The following is a 12,426-nucleotide window of genomic DNA, read 5'->3' on the forward strand; positions in this document are numbered from 1 at the left end:
TGAGCCTGTGTCTCTTTCTACACCTCCTGTAATTTTATTAGGAAAAACTCAGCGCATACTGTATGTATGGGTATCTTTTGCGCACAAGCCCTAAGCCTTCATAACCACCACTGCACAACTGCACAAAAGTTATCTGGAGGAAATTAAGAATCCTCCAGAGTCCCCCCCCTCCCCTCCCCTACTCCTCCTCCCTGTGCTCTCTGACTTGTTTTCCCCTGATTTGGTATGCGATCGTCCCCTCAGGATTTTGCCCCAGTTTGCATTGTGCCCCCTGTGTTATTTAGGCTCACAGTCCCTAGGCGCAGCTGTGCTGGGGCAACAGACTCATACTACTGAGATCACAGAGCGAGCACGCCAAACCTCTCTCGTATTCTCTCTATATCTGGAAATTCTCTCTTTAACCCTCCATTAGGTGTGGATCCAGATCCTGTCCCTGAAAGTACACCCCATATGGGTGTACGTAGCATAGCTAATCTGCTTACGTGCGTGTTTCTGGGATGTGGGAGGAAACCGGAGATCCTAGAAGAAACCTACACAGACACAGTTGGAGCCTAAGCTAGAGTTACTGTCTGTGCAGAGCTTTGCATGTTCTCCTTGTGTCCATCTGGGTTTCCTCAGGGTTCTCTGGTTTCCTCTTACTGTCCAAATCATGCGAGTAGGTGGATTGTTTATGTTAACTGCTCCTAGGTGTAAATGTGTGTTTGTATGCATGTTGCCCTACAACAGACTGGCGTCCCATTCCCACCTAGTGCGCAGTGTTCCCGGGATAGACCCAGGATCCGCCACCACCCTTTTATGACTAATTTGTCCCATTACTAGTTCTAAGCCCAAAGAGCAGAGAGTGTGTTTGAAAATTCTGGGTCATCCCACAATACACTACTACTTAGGGTTCATGTAGAGATGATGTATCATAGAACGTTTATAGGGAACAGGGAGTTGGACACCGTTTCAGACACAGCTCTAACATTTCCAGAAATGTTCCAAGTAGGCCTAAGTGTGACTAAAAGCAGGAATATTGCCAGTCACGATGATGTTTTATGTAGCATTTGGCCCGTGACTTGTAGAACCAGCAGAAACCACACTATATCCACCACAGAGAACACTATGAGAGCACTTTTTAGGGACTTTCGCTCATGTCTAAAAGATAAATGCGCAATATTGTGAACATGCTGTACTGTTTAGGGATACTAGCCAAATGATGTGCCTTAGATAGCAAAAATGACTCCGATTTCCTTTATAGGAAACAAAGAGAGTAAAGAGAGTAGGGCACAATTTCAGGCATGAAACGTAAATTAGACTTTCTATTGGTCAGCAGTTTGGTCAAACATATTGAGTCAGGTGGGTTCAATGAGAGAAATCAAATTGTACTCTGAACAAAATTTAAATTCAGTTTTAAATAATATTAGTACTGTGGTACTTTTAACAGTAGACATTGAACAAGCCAGAGGTGATACTGGTAAGGAAAGAAACTCCCTGAGATGACATGAGGAAGAAACCTTGAGAGGAACCAACTTCAAAATGTCCCCATGTTGTCTTCTAGGTGACTCGAGATAATGTGATTATAAATCATTCCAGTACACGGGTGTAGAAGATTACAGATTGTTTCCAGGATGTTCAATATGAGCGGATTGTGAGCTCTGGGACGAGCAACAAGACAGTCTCTATGATTACAGCAGCAGCTCTTAGGTCCAAATGTACACAATCTAGGTGAGATTAAGCACTGAAGCACACACCACAGGACAACAGTTTGGGTCCTCTGATATTCAATCAGTACTTCTTTGTCAGCCATTCTGGTAGCGATCACAGAAATACTTCCCAAACCTTACCTGAAGAAAGCGTTCACTTCAACTCGGCCGAGAGTTTCTGTGCGAGTGTGTTGTGCGGCGCTGTGTGTGGTTGGCCGCATTTGATCCTCGCATGCCATGTCAGAGCCACCATGTTTTCCTTGCTGGTTTGCTTGGCACAAGAGCCGATATTGCTGGGGAGCATGGATTAGACTTCCATGTTCATTAGCTTCTTGGGCTCTTGGCCCATGTGTACACAGCTGCGCACGACACAGCAACAACTGGAACACACACACACACACACACACACACACACACACACACACAGTAATTGATGCAGTCTGATTAGGTGCTCTGTCATGACTAGACAGCAAAATTGCTAGACAGTTAAGAATTAGTAAGCTGTATTTGGAGAAGTCTGTGTTTTGGACTACATTGTGCTTGTATAATTTATTTTTTTTTCTTTGAAATTGCATTGAAATTAAATAGGATGATTATGTGAAGGCCAAGTGTAGACTGTATGCAACCAGTTTGAGTATATACAGTAAAGAAGCATGACAGGATAAGGATTCATAGCCGAGTGACTGAGAACAGAGCGGGCGTCTGTACAATTTACCCGAATAAGCATTTTTAATTTCACACAAACAAACCATCAAACCAGAAACCAAGCAGCAAATCAGAACACGTTTCGACAAAACCAAAAACACAACTGCAAATTCAGAAACACATCAGTTGCTTGTTGCCGAACTGGCTGGAGTCCGAGAGAGAGCACAAAAGACCAGAGAGATGAAGACGCCTACAAATTTCGGAGGAGATATGAACCTAACTGAATCTACTGATGTGTTTATTTGTGCTGATTTCATTTTATCAAAAGTATTCATATGATGTTGTTTAAGATATCTTTGCCAGGTTATTCATAAGGTAACTTTGCGACAGTCAGACGCAGTGTCCAATCAGCAACGAGTATGTGAAATCGTTCAATAACCACCCCCTCGTTTTCGTTTTAACTTAACGTTGACATGTGTTGGAATTTATTGTTGTATTTTTTTCTTTGTTGTTGCGTTTTCTGTTTTGCACTTTTGAACCAGAGCGTTACTCTGCATGATTAGGGCTGCGGCGTTTAACTCTTAAACCTTCTGACTCCTTGATTGTAATCGTAGTACATCATCATCATTATCATCATCATGAGTAATAAGTGGCAGGTCCTGTGTGCACTCTACAGCAGTTTAACAGGGTTTATTTAAGGGTTAGAGTTAATGAGAAGTTGCAGATGACATACGCACTACGCGTAATTATGGCGCCGTTCTCACATGAAGAGCTCCACAACACAGACTCTATTAATAACTCTTGGTGTGGCTTGTCTTCATGTGGTTTAGTGGGGTTTCAGGTGCAACCCGATGCAACCTGAGCCTAACGTGAGCCGGATAGGCACGTTAGTTTCGTTAGTGTAGAGTGTAGAATGGAGTGCCAAAGTTTGAGGCTAACTTTAAGGCTAGACACTACAGGAAGAATCGACAATTTGGATAAATTGCATGTTTGACATATTTTTGGCGGAGCCGGAGTCTATCCACTAACACTGGACATGAGGTGGGAATAGACTCTGGGTGGACACCATGTACACACACATTCACACATGTAGTGTAGCAACCCGCTGCTATGGGAGGAAACCATAGAACCCAGAGGAAATCCACATGGACACAAGGAAAAGATGAGAAACGCACACAGAAAGTAACTCAAGCTCATGATCGTTGCTCAGGCATGATGAGGTAAAGCTACCCAACGTACCACATTCACTGTTAGCCATTAGCCACATAATTCAAGTTGTTTGCTTCAGTCCATGCACAACATTCACAAACACACCTGTATTTTGCAAGTGTCTAGTGTCTGGAAGGTTCTGAATTTTAATTCCCACGACTGAAAGCCACACTGTCGGATATAAAATGTCCCTTAAAGTGGCTTGAGTGTCGTTATATGATGTCAACATGTTGATGTATTTCTTTTTGGGTGGGATTTTAAGGGGGCTTGACTTATTTCCACCAGCGGCTAAGATACACCCCGAGCAAGAAGGTCAATTGATAAGCGACAAAATTTGATCATGACCCAAGACATAAGGATTTAATTGGGATGCAAAAACGTTTAAGGAAAATGACAAAATGTTCAAACATATGAGAAACAAAATATTGCTCAAAAAGCTCAGAAGCACCAATTTCATGAGCACAAATATAAAAAATATGTATTTAAAAGAAAAGAGAGACGGGGACATCAGGTAGATTTCTTTAGTGAGTCATTAATGAATAAATATTTGAATCTGAATATTAGAATATTTTATAACAATTGTTATACAACAGAAAATCGGTTATTATGAATGAATTATACACTATATCTGTGAGAAAATGCTATAATGTGCGGATAAAGTTTCCAGAACAATCAGAAGCGCTGTGATACCTGTGATACTTATCACACTCCTCCAATCGAATCAGAGAGACAGAAAGACAGAGAGAGAGAGAGAGAGAGAGAGAGAGAGAAATAGCGCAAGAGAGCTTTCACCATGCCCCTTCCCCCTCTCCTCCACGCACCATTGAGTGAATTAGGCGCGGACAAAAGGCTTTGTGGCCGAGCCATGAAAGGGCCATTAACCATGCTGCTGCTCCAGAGGCCGGGCCTGCAGGGGGACCAACCTCCCAGAATGCCTCTGGCCCAGCATGCAGTATTCCCAGCATGCACTGCTCCCTCTCAGCAGTATCCCCTTCACCCTCGCAGCATCATTTAAGTTCCCACCAGATTGTTATGCAGATCCACAGATTGCAAAAGTGTGAAGATGGAAGGAAAATGTGGGTAAAATCACGAGCCCTCAGGCTGTGAGTCTTTCAATGAAGAGTTTTATTTAGTTTTGTGTGTGTATGTGTGTGTGTGTGTGTGTGTAGTATGTTGTATGGTGTCATTCAAATGTCTTGTGCACATTATGTTTGTGTTTAGAGAGGGTATGTTTTATATACCCTAGGTCTGATTTTAGGAGAAATATACAGACCACTGAGTCTCTGCAGCAGGCTTAACCTCTTTATTTGACACTAGCGCCATGACAACGACCCCTGTGCGTAGTGTCTCCTGGTGACCCGAGCAGCTGTGTCACTTCCTCGCTGTGATAAAGTAGGGAATGGGTCACCCTCGCTGTCTCATGCTGCCTTCACATGTTCATTTCATTTTCCCCTTTCCCTCTGCTAATGTCTGGTAGTTTGGTAACAAGTCTAATCTAATTGGACGCCTTTCTAACATTTCCACAAATGTGTGTTACGCAACTAGTGGTCTATAAGTATATTAATCTGTAATAACAAAAAAACAAGTTGTATATAGGAAACTATTTTCCCCACCATCATCTGTTTGTCCTTCCTTCCATTACGATGAAAACTAGACTAGCATTTACTTCTTAATTTTGACTAGACAGGATGTTTATTCAGAGCTTTTAGGTTGGGAATTTAATTTTATTACCTTTCACATGCTTACATCTCTGTAGGCTCAGACTTTACATTACTCATCGTTTCACCAATCAAACTCCACATTAAGGTTGACAGCAGCCAAGACGGATGAAACAACTGCAAAACTAAAATTTTCCCTCCTTACTGACAAAAAACAAGAGCTAAATAACACACACCACCCCTTTTGTGACCTGGAAAATATATAGTTGAGAAAAGTTGTTGCAGTTGCGTTGTCACAAACTGCATGTCCTGATTTTACCAAGTCGCCACTACCCTGAGGTCAACATCTCTGAAGAAACCCCAGGGTCAACAAACGAACGCCAGCCAATCGAAAACGCTGAACATGTATGATGTCATCAACAGGAATCTGCACTATCAGGGCCTTTCATGAGCCATTTTGGATTTATGAGCTAACAGTTTACACTAGTTTTCTGGAGTAGGTACTATTTTATCAACCACCATTACACCACAGCGCTATTGAATTCTCAAATTCTGATTGGCCAGAAAGGGCTGATTAGTTTTCCATAGTAACAGTATTTGGGACGCTAGACATCATCAAAGCCTAATAAGGAACTGATAATTAAAACATGTTGTTATTTAGCAAAGACAAATGTGTGATCATTGATACTGTGAGGTTTTCTTTAAGGAGAGCTTTATGTCATATGGAAGGAGTCTCCAGTGTCAGAGCTTTGTAACGGTCAATAGATTTTCCACCAGTGGAAAGTCTTCAGAACAGATGAGTTTGGGTTTTTTTGCATCCTTTTATTGTGGTCATACAACAGAAATACAGAAGCACGAAACATATCCAAAATGCCAAAACATGACTTGGAAAATGACTGATTTGCCACATTCAAAAAGTTTATGAAGACTGCGTAAACAAGCAGCATAAAACCCATTCCTAAACCAATAACACACAAATCTCACTTTGACGTCTCCAGATTTTTACAAACCCCAGTGTCATGCTGTTATGTACACACAAAAGTCCTGTGATCCTGCGCCTTAGACTCCAGGACACTTCATTTCCTGCAGTATTATTGATGTTATTATTTTTCAGCACAGCAGAAAGAAATGTGTGTGTGTTTATGTGTGTGTGAGTGTGTGTGCGTGTATGTGTAATATGCTTTTATTGTTGTGAGATTGTGTCGTCAGGAGCGGGGCGGTGCAGCCGTAGCAGGGTTGGATTGGGTCGGCGTGAGTAACTCGCTCCAGATGCGTCTGACTCGGTAATTGATCCTGGAGCCTCTGAAATCCCCGGTTCAGAGCGACTCTGACCCGGCCTGGCCCGAGCTTAGCCCAGGTTAACGACGCCTCTTGGTTTTCATGGGAAGGTAGTGTTTCCAATTGCAATCACCCGCCAAAACGTATTAACGTCACTTCGGTGTGCCGTGTTATAGTTAAGCAGACGATATTGCATTTTTTCTTTTATACGTTATCTTGTAAACAGTGGGCTTGAAGATTTTTTTCCATGACTTGCACTTTAACATAATGGATCTTGTGAGACTTCTCACAATAAGTTTTTAAACAAACCCATGGCTCGTATATACATGAGCAAAACCGTAGAGGAAGAAAAGAGTCATATCTGCACGGGAAATGATTTCATGGAAGTAATTTAATAATAAATAAAATAAAGATTGCATAAATGTAAAATATAATGCAAAAAATTCTAATGTCTAACATATTTCACAGAAAAAATGATAGCAGATATAACGGGCAAAACGTAACATTAGCATTGATATAATAGTAAAAACTGCTTTCATGGATTTTAATGAACGGGTATATCAGAAAAACATAACATTTAATCAGGAAAAAGGTCACAGTTATGTGGAAATAGTGTGACAAAAGGTCACATACAGGTAAATGTAGGGAAAATGACAATGTTTGTATTGATATATTAGGGAAATTGTAATTGATTTAAAAGAATATAGCAGCATCTAACACTATGTAACACATGCAGAGTTTAAATGGAAATAACACAGTCATATTTACATAAATGCAGGGGAAATAACCTTTTGTGAACACAGAATAGAAAGATGTATTTTATTTTGTGTATTTGATCGAAAAATGATAACAGATCAATCAAGAAAGCTGTAACAGTTCGATTCCCACCGTGGCCCTGCGTGTGCGGAGTTTGCATGGTCTCCCCGTGCTGCAGGGGTTTCCTCCGGGTACTCCGGTTTCCTCCCCCAGTCCAAACACATGCATGGTAGGCTGATTGAGGTGTCTAAAGTGTCCGTAGTGTATGAATGGGTGTGTGAGTGTGTATGTGATTGTGCCCTTTGATGGATTGGCTCCCTGTCCAGGGTGTACCCCGCCTTGTGCCCGATGCTCCCTGGGATAGACTCCAGGTTCCCCGTGACCCTGAAGGATAAGCGGTATAGAAGATGGATGGATGGATGAGGCTTGCATGGAAAGAATATGAAAAGGGTAATATCTGCATAAATGTAGAAATAATGTACAGATATAGTGGGAAAACAGTCATGTTTAAATATATTTAGAAATAAATAATATTCAGGAACAGGTAATGTTTAATGATTTTCTATGGATATATTTAAGTATTTCCATGGATATATGATTCAAATATTGACTTCTGCATGGACGCAATCAGAAAATAGCAATGCTTGCATGGTTAGGAGAAAGATAATGTTCCCATGGATATAAAAGGAAAACAGCAATGTTTCCATGAGCATGGGTGAAAGGGTGATCTGTGCAGTCTCTCTGCATGATGTATGGTCCGTCTGGCTTGTAGGGTGGAGGGTGAAGGGAGGCTTCAGTCTGGAGGATTTAGGGTGGACTTTAAAAGGTATTGGCTCTTAGAAGGTAAGAAATGAAATATGTCAGGGATTTGACGTGCTCCTAAGTCCTGTTCCATCTGCACACCTGGTTTTATCATCCGCACTAACTCTCTCCTCCTACACTCAGCACTCTGTATTGATTCCTGTCTCTCTCTTTTTTTTTCTACAGTCATACTCCCTCCCTGTGTCTCTTTCCCTCTATTTTCCTCCATTCCTCCCCCCTCTTCATACTTCCTGCACTCTGAGCCTTGCCAGACGGTCATAATTAACAAGGAAAACGATAGTCCCAATGGTCCTCTGCCTCTCCACTAAGCTCCTTGTCCACTGCCTGTGTGTGCATTCATAGGAGTAAATGCACCTCTGTGTGTAAGAGCACATTTGTGCATCAGGATGTGTGTGTGTGTGTGTGTGTGTGTGCATGTACAAGTGCATGTGTATATACCTATGTTCTTGGCCTAGGCTCCCTTTCTCCTCAATACTTCTTTATTCTCGCCATCAGCAATGGAGCGTGATCTCACCCTCTACAAATAACACTCTCGCAAAATGACTTCTCACAGAGACACAACCTGGGAGTAATAGCTCACACGCAAGGAAAATTACCTTCTTGACAAAACACTCAATCTACCAGCATGGACCACATGCATCTACAAGCCTGGAAATACTTGTGTTTTGATTGGGTAACTTTCTGACAAATGAGTTAATTATGCATAAGCATACAAGTTGAGGAAATTACGCAAACAACATTCACTATTCAGTATTATAAGTGTGTGTGTGTGTGTGTGTGTGTGTGTACGGTTATGTCCATCCAGACGAGCTATTTTCCCGTGCTGTTACCTGTTGAAATGATTGATGACCTGACTTACTTGTGGTTCCTCATGTAACTCAATTATAATTATTGTGGTAAAGGTTAGGGTTGGGCTAGTCTCAGCCTCAGACGCGCCGTCCATGGCTCAGGGAATATCTGATATTGTATGTACACTTTTATTTTATGTAACCACAAGCTTCAGAATCTTGATGGCTGTGATTTGATTGGCTAGCCACACTTCTGTACATCAGGAAAACAACCTTTTCATTAGTGTAACAGCAAAACAACTTTTTCATTAGTGTGTAAAAGCAAAACAAACTTTTCATTAGGGTGTAAAAGCAAAACAAACTTTTCAGTAGTGTGTAACAGCAAAACAACCTTTTCATTAGTGTGTAACAGCAAAACAAACTTTTCAGTAGTGTGTAACAGCAAAGCAAACTTTTCAGTAGTGTGTAACAGCAAAGCAAACTTTTCAGTAGTGTGTAACAGCAAAGCAAACTTTTCAGTAGTGTGTAAAAACAAAACAAACTTTTCAGTAGTGTGTAACAGCAAAATAAACTTTTCAGTAGTGTGTAACAGCAAAATAAACTTTTCAGTAGTGTGTAAAAACAAAACAAACTTTTCAGTAGTGTGTAACAGCAAAATAAACTTTTCAGTAGTGTGTAAAAACAAAACAAACTTTTCAGTAGTGTGTAACAGCAAAACAAACTTTTCAGTAGTGTGTAAAAACAAAACAAACTTTTCAGTAGTGTGTAAAAACAAAACAAACTTTTCAGTAGTGTGTAACAGCAAAACAAACTTTTCAGTAGTGTGTAAAAACAAAACAAACTTTTCAGTAGTGTGTAACAGCAAAATAAACTTTTCAGTAGTGTGTAAAAACAAAACAAACTTTTCAGGAGTGTGTAACAGCTAAATAAACTTTTCAGTAGTGTGTAACAGCAAAACAAACTTTTCAGCTCTGTGTAACAGCAAAACAAACTTTTCAGTAGTGTGTAACAGCAAAATAAACTTTTCAGTAGTGTGTAACAGCAAAGCAAACTTTTCAGTAGTGTGTAACAGCAAAGCAAACTTTTCAGTAGTGTGTAACAGCAAAACAAACTTTTCAGTAGTGTGTAACAGCAAAACAAACTTTTCAGTAGTGTGTAAAAACAAAACAAACTTTTCAGTAGTGTGTAACAGCAAAATAAACTTTTCAGTAGTGTGTAAAAACAAAACAAACTTTTCAGTAGTGTGTAAAAACAAAACAAACTTTTCAGTAGTGTGTAACAGCAAAATAAACTTTTCAGTAGTGTGTAAAAACAAAACAAACTTTTCAGTAGTGTGTAAAAACAAAACAAACTTTTCAGTAGTGTGTAACAGCAAAATAAACTTTTCAGTAGTGTGTAAAAACAAAACAAACTTTTCAGTAGTGTGTAAAAACAAAACAAACTTTTCAGTAGTGTGTAACAGCTAAATAAACTTTTCAGTAGTGTGTAAAAACAAAACAAACTTTTCAGCTCTGTGTAACAGCAAAACAAACTTTTCAGTAGTGTGTAAAAACAAAACAAACTTTTCAGTAGTGTGTAAAAACAAAATAAACTTTTCAGTAGTGTGTAACAGCTAAATAAACTTTTCAGTAGTGTGTAAAAACAAAACAAACTTTTCAGTAGTGTGTAACAGCAAAACAAACTTTTCAGCACCAAAGCACAGTTCATAGAATAGCAAAGTATCATAGGTCAAGATCTGTAAGTAGGATGTATATCTATGCTGTATGCTGGTAAAGACTTGGTATGCCCACTGTAACATGCCATCTTAATGGCATCTGGTCACAACTTTCCCAGAATGGAAAAGCCAGGCCGATCCCCGAGCTGCTGAGCTGATAAGAGTGTCTCTGATCTCTATCTGTCACTCAGAGTCAAAGGCAGGGTTCCAGATGGACCGACACAAGCACATTATCACAAATAAACAAACACAAGCCACACTGTTACCCTTTCTTCCTCTCTCTCTCTCTCTCTCTCTCTCTCTCTCTCTCTCTCTCTTACATATCTACAGAAACACATGTTGTAAAGTGAAGCAGAATCCAATCCAAAGTGTAGATTTGATCTTGAGCAAATGTATATTAAAAGCCTTGCTCAAGTGGCCATTTTTACACACGTAAAATAATCAGGTTTTTATGACATGCACTTCAGTAATCTCGATCAAAATGTCGGGTTTCCTAAATGTGGAAAAATGAAAAGATATCAGACTGCATTAAGAGCAATTAATCCGAGTAAAATCCAGGCATCTATCAGGCTTTTTTGGTTAGGTTTTTTTTGTTTGTTTTTTTTGTTTGTTTTTTTTTAAATGTCTCGATAGCTAAGATGATCATGATTGGCTGTTTATTTTACTATTGGAAGATTAATGAAATCAGATAATGACTGGAACACTGGGACATTTTTGTATTTTTTACAAAAATGACACCATATTTACTCGATGTTGTTTAATATGGCAGCATTTTAACAGCACAAATAAGATTCATTTAAAAGTTACATTTGAAAAGCAGTTCATTGGTCAGGACAATAGTTCTGTCCAGTATTTTTTTTATTATTATTATTATGTAATTATTCAATAATCTCATGTTGGGAGAAAAAAATTATGGAAATGTTTTTTGTTGTTGTTTTTAAGTGATGTTGCTTGAAATGATGTTGCTTGTGGCAGTAAAACAGTCACAAATGCACTCGTGATTATTTCCACACTGCAAAACTTCACACACCTGACAAAGTGTCTCAACTGAAGTGTGTGTGTGTGTGTGTGTGTGTGTGTGTGTGTGTGAGTAAGTGGCAGTGAGAAGAGTGTGTATTGTCGTGTAAATATTGTGTTGTGCTCCAGTAGCAGCAGCTCTTCCTGCACGCCGGCCTGTTTATTTTTCTTCAGGACGGACGAGTTCTTATCAAATAAGCAGGCAGCAACTTGCAACACACACACACACACACACACACACACACACACACACACACATACTTATTCATTATTCATTATTATTGAAGGAAACCTTGTGGCTCTTTTATTTATTATTATTTTTTATTTAAAAAAAAAATTCTTTTCCTCATGAGGACCAGCCAGATGTCCCAACAAGGTCAAAACAGTTATTCGTTTCCTTGTGGACGCACACACACACACACACACACACACACACACACACACACACACACACGGCTCTGTGGGGTCATGGATTGAGAAATGGCAGACGTAGTTCCTGTAGCCCAGCAACTCTGTAATAACAGAGAGAGATAAGAGAAGACACGAGCTGTTCTTTAGCGTATTTGGGTTTAAGTAAACGTTCTGCTTTTTTAATTCCCTCCCTCCATCCCTCTTTCCATCCCTCCCTCTCTCCTTCCCTCGTTCATGCCGTTCACGTCTTCTTTCTTCTCCCCCTCTCTTTTGATAGCAGCCTTAATCAGAAACACCTGGCGCTCAAACCACACTCTATATAGCACTCCAAGACCATCACACACACACACACACACACACACACACACGCTGGTGCAAGTGAGAGTGAGCGCGTCCGAGTGTAAAACCCTGTGTGTGTGTGTGTGTGTGTGTGTGGGATGGTG

Source organism: Ictalurus furcatus, chromosome 23 (assembly GCF_023375685.1).
Source record: "Ictalurus furcatus strain D&B chromosome 23, Billie_1.0, whole genome shotgun sequence".
Lineage (NCBI taxonomy): Eukaryota > Metazoa > Chordata > Actinopteri > Siluriformes > Ictaluridae > Ictalurus > Ictalurus furcatus.